The sequence below is a fragment of the Melospiza melodia genome, chromosome 5, assembly GCF_035770615.1.
Source record: "Melospiza melodia melodia isolate bMelMel2 chromosome 5, bMelMel2.pri, whole genome shotgun sequence".
In the NCBI taxonomy this organism is placed as follows: domain Eukaryota; kingdom Metazoa; phylum Chordata; class Aves; order Passeriformes; family Passerellidae; genus Melospiza; species Melospiza melodia.
This window is the reverse complement of record NC_086198.1, coordinates 30,108,656-30,126,190: the sequence shown is the minus strand read 5'-3', so window position 1 is coordinate 30,126,190 and position 17,535 is coordinate 30,108,656.

Genomic DNA, 17,535 nt, shown 5'->3' with positions numbered 1-17,535 from the left:
AACTGCTCACGAGGTGAGCATCTTCAGCTGGGTGCAGTGAAGGAGACAGGACTGTGAAATTAAGGACTGTGTCATAATGCACATGGAAAAGGAGGTCTGATGCTCGAGCAGTGCTTGACTTGGAACCTGAGTATTGACATGAGAACACAGTTCTACATTTAGGATTCTACAAAGTTTTGGTTCAAAGTTGTTTGGGAAAATACATACATCTAACTTACAGCTCTGCCACCTGTTATTAATAGAGTTTTCCTAAACCAGAGGGAATACAAGTTTTATTGCACCCCAGGATCTCATATGTCTATATTAGGGGAGTGATTAATACACTTTTTCTTTTTTCAGAGTTGGCTACCAAATACTTACAATTGAAATCCTCTGGAAAACAAATATGAATCTTGTTAATGAGACAAGTCTGCCATGTTGATGAAAATAAATGCAAAGTTTATTCTACCAGAGTTTCAGGAGCACAATCCATTTAAAAGAGTATTGTGTATCTGTTCCAACTATCACATTGTATGAAATATGAAAATGTATTTTAGTTGCACATTGCATTTCACATGTAATCCAAGCTTAAATTATTGTTCAAGATTAAAAGAATAATTTTCATAAGGAAGAAAATCTACCTTTTTAGTATGAATTCTGTGTTCCCAGTCTTTTCTCTCTTACCTATGCTCTTGCTATCTCTTCATAGATTGAGTTCTGGAGTTGGAAAATTCTGTGTACTTCCTTAGATTTCTGTTCCAGTGCTGTCAGGGTTTTTTTTTTTGAGTCCTTTATTCTCTGAATGAATTGCTAAATACTTACAGAAGGCACTAATAGATGGGATTCAGGGTCGTTTTAGTGTTATTTCTCCTGCTTCTTTGCCCAGTGGATGAGGAAGGGCTAGCAGTTCTCCTATTGCATTTTTTAAGCAAAATCTTTGAAAGGTCCTGGTTTTGCTCAATAGATGAACATTTAAAAGTAATTTAAAATTAGCTGAAGAATCTGTTTGATTCTACAGATTGCTTACATTTTGACTTGATAAACAGAGGGAAAAGAAACAGAGTGGAGCAAAATAAAATCCCAGGGTATACCTTTGAGAAATGTCACTTTTGAGATTTCAGCCTGACCTGCATTCTTGTATATTTTTTGAATTAGCTTGGATCACTTGTACATTCCTGTTTACATTTTTTTAAATATATTTTTCTGATTGGATATTATTTCCTTCTATTTAAAAATTAAATGCAAAGTGGCATGTTGTGTGAGGTGCCAGATGTGGTTTTCTTTCCTGCCTCTGAAGCAAATAACACATAGAATAAGTGCAACTATAGGGAAAAAATGGCAATACCTTGTATGTGATTGGAATGAGTTCAGAAAAATATTCAGAGGAAAACCTGGGCTTTCTAATATCAAAGGTATAACATTTTAAGAAAAATGAAAATCTAGGACGAGAATAATTATAAAATTTTAAAAAGAAAGCAATAATGGATAATTTTTTCCAATACAAGACTGTACAGTTTTCAAATCAGATGCAGCACTAATGGTAAGCAAATTAAGCATGCATTCTTGTGGTTTTTGTGCTACTGGTATTTCTCATCAGCTCAAATAATTCTAGTTAACTATTTTTTATTATATTAAACTATTATTATTATCATTATTATTATTATTATTATTATTATTATTATTATTATTATTAATAATAATAATAATAATAATAATAATAATAATAATAATAATAATAATAATAATAATAATAATAATAATAATAAGTATACATATCTCTGCACTTCTTTAGATATTCTCATTGAATACAGGATGGCTACCAGAAGGGAAACCTTCAAAAATAATTATAGTAACTACAATAGTTCTGGATGGCAGTAAGAAGTAATATGAATAAAACATTCTTCTGTGACTTTCATAGTCAGGTGATATAGACCTGATTCCAGTAGTAGAAAACATTCATATTTTATAGAATTACAAAGTAAATGCTCTAGCTCTTGCAAAGAGAACACTCACTCACTGCTTGTGGAATGGGGTGAAATAGGTTGAGTTGGCAGCAGTATAATTCTCCCTAGTTAAATTTGTACTTTTTAATGGCCTTAATAGTGTTTTTTCTGCTTTATGATTTTGCTCATGCCTGGAATTATCTGCCTCACTTGCTTTGAAGAAAAAGAAATTTTTTTTCCTTCCATCAGTCTTAAAAAGGTAGACCCCATATGAGCTTTTCCACCATATATGTGATCCCGGCAAGAGTTAGGATCAGAGTCCCAAGTCCAGACTGAGCACCTACATCCAGAACTTCATTGTGGCAAACACAGGAATATGTGCTATGACAGGAAATGGACTATCAGTAGTGAAGAAGCAAAACTAAAATAGTTTATCTGATACATGATAAAATCCCATGTATGTTCACGTAAAGAAGGGGATTTAAAAATTAAGGGAGTTTAACTTTTGGCTTTTTAAACAAAGCAAACAAACAAACAAACAAACAAAAATGTTTGCTAAAATGGATAAAATTATTTATTTTCTGGAACTTTGTGATATATTCTGGAAGAGACAAGCTCATTTATTTAAGTGTTTATCCAAGTACTTCAGGACTAAATTGAAGAAGGAAGAAATTTTGTGTGTGTTTCCTGATAAATCTGGCTGTTCTAAGTACCTCTGTGTTTTCTGGTTTCTAGTTCCCATGTCCTGTGGGATGAAGGAGGAATCTATTTTTATTGTTGGATTTTCAACAAGAGAAGCTTCTTGCAACTGTTAGGGACATGGCCTTCCTAAAACATGACAAATCAAAGCCTCACAATCAGCTCTTTAAGTATTTTTGTTACTGTTGAAGACCTAATCTCTACATGGGAATATTCCATTTTCCACATTCCGCATCTGAGTGTGATGGATCTGTGATCCATCTTCTATTATATGTTGTAAGTCTTTTTGTCTACTAAGCATGCAATTTAACCTGGACAAATGCAAGGGCGTTTAATGAAAATATTTGAAGGGTATAAAGGGACATTGACAAAATATAGGTTTCCTGTGAAAGTGGTGGGGAGAAATAAAGAATTAGACTGGAAGACTGTTGTTACTGAAATTCGATAAAAGTGATTATTATACTTGCTGCTACATAGGAAAATGTCTTAAACTGTCAAGTGATAACAAAAGCACAGAACAGGAGACCCATGTTCAATAATCTTTATATCATAGACTTGTTTTGTCTTTGCCAATTCTTATTTCTGTTGTTCATCACCACGTTTCAACATGTCTTTGTAGCACATTGCAAAATGACTGCTTTGCTAGCTGACTTGGCAATTCAAATGTGAAGTCTCTCTTCTGTAATTCCTCTAGTAGATTGTCTGGCTTTTATGCTTTTCTCTTCAAAGTAGGTAATATGGTTTGTAGTGTTCCAACTCTTGGAGCCTGGCTTTTCTCCACTGGCTCTGAAGAATAATAGCCATTGACTCCAACACTATTTCTGCAAGTTCCATTAGCACTCTGGGATGTATTCCATCTGATATCTGTGAATTTTCTTTTGTTGCAATAAACATTCTGTACATTAAAAATCAGTTATTGCATTCCTTTTTAAAGTCTGGGTAAATCTCTTCTGATGTGTTATTTAGGAAGAAAGCTGGGAATGTGTTTGTTAGTGTCTAGGTGGCAAAGAAGGAGCTGGATTTACGAAGAACAATTGAAACGCAGGGACAGAAATGTAAAATTTCACAACACCAGCTCAGCAGAACCAGAACCACCTTCACCAGTTCACCAGAACTCATCCTTTGAGGATGTTGTATGCATATGAATTGCCTTTATTAGTAGTAAATATTAACCATTACTCTTAGTGAAAATTGTATTAGTGACCAAAAAGAGATTTTAAATTTTTTTTTGGTCAAAATGAAAGTGCTTCTTGTTTATAAACCTGACCCTCCCCTAGTACATCCATTTGATTAGTTCTGCATCTTCATCTTGAAGTCAAGTTTCAATGAACTTTCTTGTCCTTTCTCCTTGTCATGTGTTATGTATATTTAATTATGATATTGGAGATCAATGATCCTTACATTCATTTGCCTAGACTGTATCACTCGATGACAAGGTTTTGAAATGCTTTTTTAGCAGTTTTGCCCTTCAGCTGTAAATTGTGATTCTGTATTTCTTCATTAATGATCTTGGAGTGCTTACATTACTACTTAAGAGAAAATATTAAATGTAAGATGGTTCCATTAATTTAAAAGCAGGGACATTCTATTTAGACTCCCTTTCCTTGCTCAAGGAGTAAGAGCATTTTTCATTTTGATAAATGATTTGCCTTGTTATAACTTTTTAAACTAATGGATAAAGAAAAAAATCCCTGTTAAATAAAAATGACATGACAAAAAAGTGTGACATTCACTTCATTTTATACAGAAATGACTGTAACGCAAAGTGGTTTTATTGAACTGTAACAACAAAACATGGGAAGCTCAGTGTTGAATTGGCCTTGAAATTTATTTCTTGAGTAATGTAGATCCCTTTTCCTCCAGATGTAGGTTCAGATATGCCCAGTTAAAGACCTGCACCACCAGCAGTGCAGTGCTATAAGGAACTGGGTTCCTTTTCCCGTTCCAAAGGGTGCTTCAGGTGTTTGAGCATCAGTGTCAGTGTCTTGGCTCTGTATTGCAGTTGGATGTTAGTCAGACAGGAAAAATGCCTTCCCTCTCACCTCTGACATGCTTCTACAGCGGTCATTCTAGTTGCTGCTGCAAAAAAGGTCATATCCAAAATTTGCGTGAACTGTTCCTGTGGTCAAGAGCAAGGCCATTTTTTCCAGGCAGGTGATCCCTCCATATGGGAGAGCCACAGGTCCTTGGTCTCATGAGGTCTCAGGTGTCCCAAGTGCAGAAGTGCACATGTAATGTACACTTACAGGGACTCTTTTATGGACTCCTTTTTTTGTCTTCTCATTTTTAGAAATAAGTCATGATCAGCAGCCATTGAGGATCACTGTATGAAGTGTGGTGATAAGAGCTCCTAACTAGAAATTTTATTTCCTTCTCTTATTTTTTGGTCTTTTTTTGCTTTTTTTCATAAGATCCTCTTATAAAATATTTCATTAAATCAAATAATGTAGTGGTCTGACTTCAGATATGTTACAGTTTGTGATCAACAAGCAGTAAGTATCAAGACCGAGATTTTCAATGGGTCTGAAGAATAATTACACATTCATCTCCCATTAAGTTCTGAATGCCGTTGAAAATTTTAGTCATGTTTATCACTGGAATCTACTCAGAAAAGACTGAATTGTATTATTTAGTGAATGCCATCTGCATATTGAACTAGCTGAAATATTAAAGCAGTAATCAATTAAATCTCTCCATTCTAGACACCTTTATACTGTTTTTAATCTTGTCCAGCAGCACCACAACTTACAATCCTACATGCATCTCAACCTTTTAACTTGCTGAAGCTCCCAGTTCCACCTAATGTGTTTCACTTATGTAACAAAAGTAAACCTATCTATACAGGTTGTTACTGTCAAAGTCAATTGCATTTATACGTGTGTCAGATGAAAGATGTTGGTCATTATACATTTTTTCCCTATTCTTCAGCTTCAACTGCTGCTATAAGAAGCATCAAAAAGTATCAAGCATTTGAAATGGCTTTCACATTTCCTCTTCTTGCTGCAAAGCTGAGGAACCTAATTAAAGTGCTGCTACTGTGGGTGCACCTTCTCATGGATGGAAAAAGATGGATCCAAGATATTGGGTAAAATTTTCAACCCCTCAGAAGGATATTCATGCAATGCAGGGCGTGAAGTTGTCATCACATCATCTACTGGAACCTGTGTATGTGGTATATAAATCTCCACAAGTAAATTTGCCATCACCACCCTTGCTGCTGACAAACTGTTGTGTACTTTCCAGAACTGAGTTCATTTACCTATTGGCTTTCCACAGGATGAGATAAAATACTTAGTTTTCAGTAGGTTCCAACACAAACCCTATTAATTCAACAACCGAGCATCACACTTAACCTGTAACTTAGCCTGTTTTCCTGTGTGTGTTAATATTAAGCAGGGCATGTTGTGTTGTCATCTCTTTGAAGGTTCAGATTCAGTGGCAGGGGAGTTTTTATGGCACTTTTCTGTCAGGATCATACACAAAGTAACTCCACATTTACATCTGGATGTGCAGAAAGAATCCACAGTGTGTTGTGTGCTGAAGAGAGGAGGTGGAAAGAGCAGAGGAGAGAAGGAAGCCCCTCCAGACAGAGCTACTGCAAAGTCCAAGCTGATACACTTACCCTGTCTCAGGGCATGATTCCACTGAGAAGTGGGTGATGAATGCACTCAGGGATTGTGTCAGCAGGCAGGATGGGAAAATAAAAGAAAAAAAAAAAATACATTGAAAGCTTCCACAAAACTATGAAGTGTGTAGCAGGCTTTAGTCCCTAGTGTCAGAATATTTTTCCTTACAAGAAGTTGGAGGTCAGATAAAACATCAGATAAAATCTGTATGGGAATGGTCTATGGTTTACTCTCCTTATCCCCTTCCCCCTTATTTTATTATTTAATAGCAACTAAACTGTACATTACAAATTCAAGCTGAAAATCTTTGTTGGTTACTCCCACATCTTCATGGGACCTTCCTGCTGTTGAGTTTTGCTCTAAACTTGTTTCTAGGATATTGGCCCAAAACCATCACTTTCTACAGATTGCCCAAAAATGTGGAATTTTAGGACACTGAAACAAAAACACCTACATCTACAAGCATGGGGTTTTTTGTTAAATGTGTATATGAGTCAGAAGATTAGTGGAAAGAAATAATAAATGGCAGGAAGAGGGGGAGCCACCCCTTTTCCAGACATTTAGTGTTCTTGTGCTGCACTCAGATGAAAAGAGACATGGATTGAAATTAAGAGAGTTATGTTCATCTTTGATATGTTAACAAGATAGACTCTTTCTCCATCACTTTTTACAAGTGTCCTTATGACAGCTGCTGTGCTGAAGAAATTATTATTCAAAAATAACTTTCTATCTCACTTGAAATTTAACTTGTCAGATATGTTTTAAACATACTTAAAATAAATTTAAAAATTTGAGTTAATTTTTTGTGACTATTTTTACATAGGTAATAATTCATGAGTCTAACAGCTGTAAACCTCTAATTGGAAAGGAAATGTCAAAGATTTTTTTTTATCTGCAGACATAAACGATACTTCTAAGGCAAACATGCAAAAACTTTTCCCTGTTTGATGTACCATTAGGACTGTCTTTAACTGGTGCTTTGACATGGTGAATTATATATTCTTTGGGGCAGATCTCTGTCTGCTGGAAGTACTCATAAATTCATTCATTTTAGTGCAGAAAGGCTGGTATATAACACTTGTAGACAGGTGCCATTTATGTGAGATTATTGGAGTCTGCCAAGACTTCAAGTATTTAACAGCTCAGCTCATGCTGGTCAATATTCTAGATACTGTCTTTTGATTTAAAATGCTTATTTGGATCTTTGATAGTACATTGGCCTGACAGATTTTGATTGTGACATCGACAAAAATAGCAGAGAAGACAAGAACAGATCTCCAAGTGGGATTATGATGCATATGCTAAGATCTGCCTCTGGAGGCTGCCGAGGTTTTTTGCTCAGTGACCAGGCTCTTATATCTTCCTGAGTTACAGCAGATATTAAGCTGGTTGACAAGAGAGATGCAGTAGTTGCCTTGAAAAGAGATCAGTCTATTGAAGGAAGACTTTCTGTAGCTCAGAGTCTCCTCCTTCAACAAGCATTTTAGCTCTGGATCGGTCTGGACATTTATTGTGTGTTCCACCACTAATACTCATAAAACACCACAAGATTCCTACATCCCTTTTTTGCTTACTGTGCCTTTTTGTGGCTTCTGAGATGCCTTGAGCTTTTCAGTGGGTAACCCTGAAACATTGAACATCCCCTTACCAAGTCACCTACAGGCAGGGCTTTTACTGTTTGGTACAGATCTAAACCAAGGTAAAGAATCCTTCAGCTGTGATTGTATTTCATTCACAAGGAGAAGTTCCCATAGACATGCATTTCACCACATATGTAAATTATGGATTTTTTCTAATCTAAGAATTGTACATGTGTTTAAATGTGCTGGAATTAAGCTTTTAAGGTTTTTGTAATACAATAGCTTTTTTCATATCATTGATATACAAGGCATGTTTTCATAACACTTCTGCACTTGTATCAACTATTATTGCTCCTACATTACCAGTAAGTACTGTGCTAACATCTCTTTTAAGGATGAGTAATCTTCAGTGTATTTTTTAACTGGAAAATGAAAGATAAAATTCATTTCCCCTCGGCAAAAATGACTCCATGGAAATGCATCTTCCCACTCAATTTATTTGCCAGCTCTTGTGTTCGGATTGCTTTGCTGATTAGAGAGCCAAGACATCAAGGTTTAACTCACATTGAATTTTTTCACTGTGATAAGTTTTGCAAGCATTTCAACTTTCCATATACACCAGTTTCAATATTTGCAAATGGGACAGTATTTCAAATTCACTTTTCTGAAATGCCTTTGGGTGAAAGAAGAAAGCATGGTTTCCTTATTTAAATAATAGCATGGGTGATTGATCAATGCTTTTATTTTGCCAGGTGAGCAATTTGAAGGAAATACTAAGCAATATAACACTATCAATGATGACAGAGAGTTGACTGTTTTTATTAGATCTGTGGTACAATATTTAGTCTTGATAGTTAAAGGAATGACACAAACTTTTTACTTTATCAATTACAGAAGACTTTTTTCTCTATGCAACCAGACCATGCAGGATTTTGGGTTGTTTTATTTTGTTGGGGTTTTTTTACTGTAAAATCAGACTTTATTTCCCAATGTTTTACTGCAACAAGGAAGAAATGACACAAAAAACTTAATGTTATTTTACTTGCTGGAAATATACACGTACCTTGAAATGATGAGTATTGGTAGTACAACAAGGGGCTAAGTGTGGTTAGTTCAAATGGAGAAGTAAAGTTGTAAAAGGTTTTTGAAGAGAAACCTTTCACTGAGAAACTGATTTAGAAACCAGAGCTTCTCTGTCTCATGGGTGTTGAGAGTCTCTTCAGGGACGGTTTCCTGGTGAAATTCAGGATAGACACAGTTCAATCAACCTTTCCTTTGGTTACGGGTTACCTGTTACAGAAATTACGATGTTGTTTGGTCTTCTATGTGAGAAGCAGCTGTGTAAACAGGGGGCTAAAAATTCCATGAGAAAAGAAAGAAACAGAGAGGAAACAATGTAAAATGGAAGACTGAAGCACTGATGCTTTAAGAGGTGGAGCGATTATTCTACTACCTGAGGAACAGAGGATATGACAGATGTTTAAAAGTCTGTATGTAGTGCATATTAGTTCTTTCTTTTAGCTTTGATATGATTTTACCAGTTTAATTTACATGTTATAGCTTCAAAAATAATAATAAAAAAGATATTGTAGAGCTATCATAGCAAGCGTTTCATATGGTGTCTGTTTGGGATAAAGGGATAAAAAGTTCTAATAATATCTTTCAAGCATTAATCTCTACAAGATGTCCTGAAGACCAGAATTAGAGCAATATGTGGTCTTTGCCATCTTTGACTGTTGTGACTCAAAGACACTTTTGATCATTCAAAAAGAAAATTCAACACTTAAAAAGCACACAAAAAAACCCCAATAGAATTTCCACAACAATCCAGTCCCCCATTTATATCCCAACAGGGTCAATTGTCAATGCATTTGACATAAGAAAAAATATACTGTTCTCAGGATTGTTTGTGTGTGCAGCTCTCTGCACCCCATGCTGTAAACACACCCCATGGTGTCAGATCCATGCTGTGACCAACAATGTGTGCCCAGTGGGCCAGGCCAGCAAGATCTACTGGGTGTTGATGTTTTTTCCCTTTGCATTTTTTTAAAAGCTGCTTCTTCCTCTTCTTAGCCTGGCAGTATAGCTTTCTGTAGTGTGAAGGGTTGTATAGCTGTCCCTAAAAAACATGTTGGAATGCAGCCTTTGGACCCACAAATGAAAACTCAAGCTCTCCAGTGCGAAGCCTTTGTTTTCTAAATGATTTCAGGGTATGCAACAGGACATAAAAGCTGCACATCAACACAAATATTTGTAGAAGATGCATACAATGCAGTGTCATCTCAGTGCCTCACTTCAGGTGACAACTGTAGTTCTTTTAGTGTGGCATTTCACATCAGAGCACTCCTTAGCTTCCTGAGCTGGGTTGGATATCAAAAGATTCTGAAGTAAAATTCAGCCTAAAAGTCCTTCAGAAATATTGGAAATGACAGCTTGGCTGCCCAGACAGGAAGATTTTTTAAAATGTTATTTTCTCTACCAAAAGTGGACAGAAGTGTCTGAAATTTCTTTTAGAAGAAGGCTAAAGGGAAATGTCACATCTCTTCTACTCCTATTTTCATATGATTCTGGGAGTGTGGTACCCAGGTTGGTAATGAACTAGCAATAAAATATACCCATTAATTTGAGTGAAGTCAACACTTGTATAATGTTGTGTGTAAGATGGTCCTGGAATGGCAGCATTTTTCTAAAATTTCATCCATCACATTGCAAAACCAGAGTTTGAAATCCGGGCTGTGTCCATGTTTAGGACTACTAAATTAAACCTCACCTTAAATTCTATTCCTGTTTCTTGGTTTGATTAACAGAGCCCACTGAAACACATCTAATGGAACATGAAGTCTTTGTGTTGATTCTCAAATAGGATTTTCATTGCTCAGGCTTGTTCACCTGGAAGTTTACTCAAAAGATGTAGAGGCATGCCAAGGTGTAATTAAGGAAAAGTGCCACTAAATATTAAAATTATTCCAGACATCTATTTACAGTGTCAAGCCTGAGCCATGTTGAAGTATTCTAAGGTTATCTAGAATCCTAGAAATTTTGATTTAGGATCATTACTAAACTGCTCTACATCTACTAGACTTAGCTAGTGTTTCGTGGATGTAAAGTATAATTCATTGCAACTTGTGGGGACCGGTATTTGTGTAGCATTTCCGTTTCTTTTTTTGACAACAAACACAATATCTGCTAAGCTACAACATAGAGATAAGATACATCTGCTAAGAACAAACTTCTCAATGCACTTTAATACTGACAATTGCATATTTATGTACATCCATTTTATATAAGTATATAATAAATAAGCATTGTACATATGTAATAATTATTTATTTTACTGCCTCAAATTCTTTAAGGAAAGTGCTGCTGATGATTTTTAAAATATTTTTATTTTTGACTGACATAGTCAGCATCCTTTTATCAGCATCCTTTGAGTGAAACATGTCAGCAGTCTTCAGCAGTCTTCAGTGATACTTTTTTTTTGTTTAAGAATTTCTTTCAATGTATTTGAAACACAAATTTCAAACCCTTCAAAATAAAGGAGAAAAATTTTAATCAAGCTGTCACTTTTTAAAAGTTCTACTTAACTGAAGTGTCATTATTTCCCTGTACACCAAGACCAATCTTAAAACTATCAAAGCTAGCAGCCAATATTATTTGTATGTTCTTTTTTAAACTACTCTTTACTACTGGATTATGATTTGCTTATAATGAAGCAAGATACAAAACTTTCTAAGTAATAATAATCAAATAGTATAAAAATGAGATTTTATTGAAGAAGTTATAATTATATGATTAAATGAAGTTATTGATTAATCCAGTGGGCCAGAGCCATGAAACCTAATTGAAATCTGGGGTCAGCTTTGTTAGAGAGTTTATGAAACTAAGGTATCTTAAAGGTATGCAAGGATGTTACAAGGATAGCACCAAGGATTGCAGTATGAATATCACTGGAATTCTGCCCCTGAATTTAAAATTTAAAGTTCTGAGAAGCATTGTTGATGAGTTAATGGCAGAAGAAGAAATATTTGTCCTACTTTGCAAAGGCTCTGGAAGCAATTTGCAACCCAACAGTTGTATGGAGAAATCTCTGCTATGGAAGGAGTGAAACCAATTCTTGCTTGCAGCTCAACAAGAATGATGGAAAGCTGGTTTAATCTAAGAAGCTCTGCTTTTGTTTCTCCCAAACAGAAAAGATAATGAAGCTGTCCCATTTATGAACTATGGTAATTATGGTACTGATCAGTTCAATGGTATGGTAGAAATGCTAACAAAATATGAGGAGTTTGTTACAGTTCTTGCCTACCATTTGAGAGCTCCTTGAGTAAGTGTTTCATAATTCATAGAGAATAATAAAATTCATCTAGTTCTTTATGAAGAGTTGGTAGACTAATAACACCATATTATCCTTTAGTCGCTCTACTAAAGCATCACATATGAAAGGTAAATTTAAAATTCATCTTTTGTGGTTACTGGCATAGATTTGCAATCAATAAATCAACTGATTTGCTATCATTTTTCTTAGTTCAGGGTAGGTGGAGGAAGAAAATTCTGAGCAAATTCCAAAAGGCATTCAAGTTGGACTCCAGCGGTTGCAACAAAGCCTTGACTTCAGAGGACCATAATTGTCTGAAAGAAATTGCTGCACTGTATTATATCTATAGCAAACATACAAAGACATGCAATTTTAATGACTTAAAAGCTTTGAAATTCCACAGCAAGAAGAGCTGCATTTCAGCTGTATTTCAAAATACTGCTGGGAATGGGTTACAAGTGTAACCCTGAAACCAGATCCATTAGAAACCAAAATTGCAATATTACAGTTAAAGAACACAATTCTCAGAATGATGAAGCTGTAAGCAATACAGTTCCAAGAGGTTAAAAATGTTTTTTAACATCACAATTACCACCAACCCTTCTGAGATAGATGTCTGGAGATAGCATCTTCCTGATAATTTTAAGAAAATGAGATTAAGCAAACTGAGCTAGTGTGTATGGGAAGGGTGGGGAGGGTGTTGGGGAGAAACCTAATTGCACTAGAAAGGCTGTTTTTTATTTTAAAAAAGACTTATTCTGTTAACAAAACACAAATATAATGTCACGCACACAGTCAAGAAATATAGAACTGTCAAATGAGTGATTCATGCTTGCAGTCCTTGGAATGTGGAATTCATTGGCACGGTTGATTTCTAAAACCCTAAAAGGGTAATCTGTGAAACTATGAATTCTCTCTTGGCTCTTGAAACATATTTGGTCTTAATTACCACACACCTATTTGTATTATTTTTCCCTGTTCTAACTAGTTAGTCTGCTAATTTTCACAAATGTGTTTATGTTCTTTTTCTGTAACACTTAAAAATTAAATTATTTTAAAATATGCAACAACTTTGTCTGCCTTTGAAATCAATGTAGAATACATGCTTTGTAATCCTTATAAAAAGTCTGTTTGCATTTGCTTTGGGTACTACAGGCAAAACATTGCTTACCAATGCTTTTTTCTTTTGCTGCCAAAGGAATTCTTTAATATAACAAGTCAGTCTGCTGAATATCTTCTGTGGCCCAGGCATTTCTAGTATTTATAACTTCTCTCAGGATTTCAATCACAAAGAGAAATGCTGAAACTGTTGCTTAGCAAACGCCTTCCTTTATCAGCTGTGGAGACATTTCAAGGCATCGAATTCAAATTAAGAAATTAGAACCAATTATTTTGGTGAACAGATTGTTTGAGATCCTGATGACATCTCAATAGCTAGAGAGCATGACAGATTGTCCACAGACACAAAAGAAGCTGCATACATGGAGTAATTTTCATTGCTGCATCCCATAAAACCAGTGGATTAATAGAATCAAAAATCAATAAAACATTGGCCAAATTAAAACACATTGCTAAGCACCAATGAGAAGACAGTTTCTAGTCAAAGTACTGGGAACCTATTTGTGTCAGGGCACTTCTCCTCCCCCAGAGTAATTGTTACTGGCCTAATTCCTTGATCTGTTTTTTTCTCCTGAATAGTCTCCAGCAAGTGCCATATCTAATAAAAATGCTCCCAGTCCTGAGCAACGCACTGGAGTTAATAATGGAGTGGCAAAGTTTTAATGTTCCTTAATCTGTTTTCACTTGGTTAACCTGAAAATAATGTCTGCCTGCCCTACTGGCAGCTCCAAAGACTACAGTGAACAGGTGGGGTGTTTTCTTTCCAGGAAATGTCAGTTTGATGTCTGGAAGCAGATGTAGTTTTCCCCGACTCAGTGCGGGTCTATCTTCTAACTTAATAGGAGCTCTAAATAGCTGACAGGTGATAATACATCTAGTCAGCTCTAAGCATATTCTGACTACACTGCCAGCTAGCAAAGGGGAAACTTTCTCTTCTGCAAATAAAGTGAACACCTTTTAGAGCAAGAAAGCGTGTTTAAAAAACTTTCTGATTAGAAAATCAAGTCAGATTGATATAGCAATAGATCTACATAAGTGTTGGATCTGAGTGCATAGAAACTTTGTCTTCATATATTGGTGATCTGATATTAAAAATAGCTTTCATGGAAGAAGAGATCATTTAAATCTCCATTCCAGGCACCTATAAGTAAAGGAGGATACAGAAGGGTATATGTAATCTAACCTCTGGTGTCAGCTCTAGGGCAAGAATCTAAGCCTAAATTCATAAATAGTATTTTTCTTTCAGAAACCCATTATTGAGCATTTTGGATGGCTCCAGTGTGGTTCTATTCGTGCAGTTCTCTTGGGCTGAAAGCTTCTTCTCTAGGCTGTGGTACTCTTTTGGTGGCTTCTGCAGTCACACTAGTTATTCCAGGCTTGCCTTACTCAGTTTTTCTGAGAGAAGTGAAGGAGCAGAGAAAAATGAAAGGAGTTCTGGAATTATTTTTTTCCACTCTCTCTGTCTCTCTCTCAATCTTTCTGTTTTCTCTCGGCCTGCCCTGGTTTGAACACGGACCATCTGTTCCTCTCACCTTCCAATTCTTCACAGAAGTTGATCCAGCATGTAGGAAGCAATATTTTCTTCCATAGTAATTTATTCTCTGGAAGCTGCACCACTGATGATACTCAACTAATACCCAGCTTCCATTTCTTGTTCCTGAGGTTCTTGGCTTGTGTCATTGCAAATTGTGTCCCCTAAAGTGAATATTTCATATCATGCTGAGAGAGCATCTAATTCAGAGAGCATCTAATTCCAGGTTATGGTAAATTTCTGGTTGGAATCACTCTAGTCAAAGATTGTTTTTCTCATCAGAAATTCAAAATTAATTTGACTGTATGGAAGGGAAATAATTTGCCAAACCTAATTTTTAGGAGAACGGTGGTTTTGAGCTGTATGAAGTGAAATTCTGAATAACTCACCAGGTCAATGGTCCTGTCTTTTGGCATTGTGTACTGCAGGAATTCAGATTATGTGTGTAGATAATAGACGGACAGACTGACTGACTGACCAACCCACCGATCAACTTTATTTGCTAAGCCTGAGATTCATGGAACAAAATTCTCTGGCAACTTAAAACTTCCTGAAAAACAAGATTTAAAATAGAAAGGATGACACAACTCCAACAATGGCATTGTGAATGGAGACATTGTCATTCTGAATGGAGATCTGCTTGAGACAAATTGAATAACAATGCTCTTTTTCTTCATTAAGGCCATTAAAATCTGTAAGGCTATGGGACCTGGATAGACATAAAGGTTTTAAAAAGCAATGAGGAAAGACTAATGCTCATTGCTGAATACTTACTTGAAGAGCCCAATTAGGTAACAGTTTGTGCTAATTTGTGCTCTCTGAAAAATCTAGGCAGAAAAGCTTCATTTTTGCATTGGTTCGGATTTTAAAAAAACACTTTTTTTTTTCTTCCTAAGTATCACCACATAAATATTACGAATTCTTTTAGGAGTGTGAAATATTTTTTTTCTATTGCAATGGGAGATAAATGTTATTTTTGCAAAGCACGGAAATACAGAAATTCACCAAGAATCTTTTGCTGTGCCTCACTGCTGTTTCAATGGAGTGTCTCTGGGAATATTGCAGTTTTCTATTGTTTTTTGGAAGTGCTAATATTAGCACGAGCTCTGATAAGAATTATTTAAGAACCTAATTGCATGCTCTCTATTTGGCATTTGAATTTTGCATCTTTGGAATTCATCTTTTCAGAGTGCTTAATTTAGTTTCTATTAATACCCTGTAATTTAATAATTGTAGTGGGAGGCTAGGGAGAATATGGAACAAGGAAAGATTTGCATATTTCTTTGATACAGTAGTTTGTGATAGGCTCTGACTTCTTTTTTTTTTAGACTGATCTTAAAAAGTAGTTTTGCTAAGGCTGGTGTGAATACCATGGAGCATGGAGAGACCAGACAGGGAGACTGTTTATACTTTATTCCAGTCACTTGTCATATAACTAAGGAAAGGCTGAATCAATCCATCAGAGCTCTGCAAAACAGTATTAAGCAATGTAGTTCTTGATTAAATCTTGCTTGCAATGTAGATATCAGCCTGAAGAAATGATCTTCCAAACTAAATCTTACCATGAAAGCAGAAAACAAATATTGCTTTTTTTTTCTGTTGCCCTTCGACTATGTTGAAAAGCACATCTAAAAAAAAATGTGGCTGTGACTTCATGTTTGAGTTTTTGCCTGTTAAAACATATTACTACAGGCCTCTGTTTTTTGCTCTTGTAACCCGAATTAGAAAATAGCATGCAAGAAAGAAATCTTCTGGAAAGATTGGCTAATGGCTGTGTAAACAGCAAATGCTTGCCACATATGGGTATTAGGAGATTTTATTGCAAAGACTCAGTGACTACTGTGAACAGGGAAGAGCTCTGAAATGTGGCAGCAAGGAAGAACTTCTGGGAGAAGCTTGGAAGTTTTTTGGCAGAAGCCTTTCCAGAGTCTATGTGACCTTGGGACTCAGGGCCTTGGCGATCTTAGAGGTCTCTTCCAACCTAAATGATTCTACCATAGTCAACAAAACAGGGCTTAAGCAGAGTCACCTCATGCATTTGCATTCAAGCAAGAAAATGCCTGCAGAGAATCATTATGGGGAACTCTTTCCTAACCTGTTCTGGGAAATCCATGTACCATTTCTCTACTGTCTGAGCCCTGTCACAGCCCTCCTGAGAGGTTTTGGAGCCTGCACCTTCAAAGATATCCAAAAGTCATGGTCCTGCACAACCTGCTGAAGGTGTCCATTATTGCAATGGAGCTTCAACAAGAGGAGCTGCAGAGGCCCTTTCCAGCCTCAGCCACTCCAAGACTTGGTGAGCTGATGAGAAAATTGGAAAAGGCTACAAAATATTTTGATGGTCCTGAAAGAAGTGGGGTCCCTACTACAACTTTAGTCAGGACGAACTAAAAGTTTCAGGAGCCTGCTTTGATAATGACGAGTGGAAAACCTCAGTTTCTAGTTTCAATCTACACTTTTAGCTTTGGAGAACATGGCCAGGATACAGCAAGTATTATTGGGGACTGAAGAGGGTAAAAATACACTCATGGAAGCAGGAATATGAGTAACTACCCCGTTTGCATTTCCAGTGACCGTTCCCTTTCCTCAAATAACATTAACTTCTGCTTTTCTTGTTAATAGGGAAGGAACCTAAATTTCTCTACAGATTTTGCATGGAAATAATTTCAACTACCCTATTTAAAGGGCTAAATACAGATTATAATTGGAATGGTATTTGAGGTCAGCTCAAAAAAACAAAGTGCAT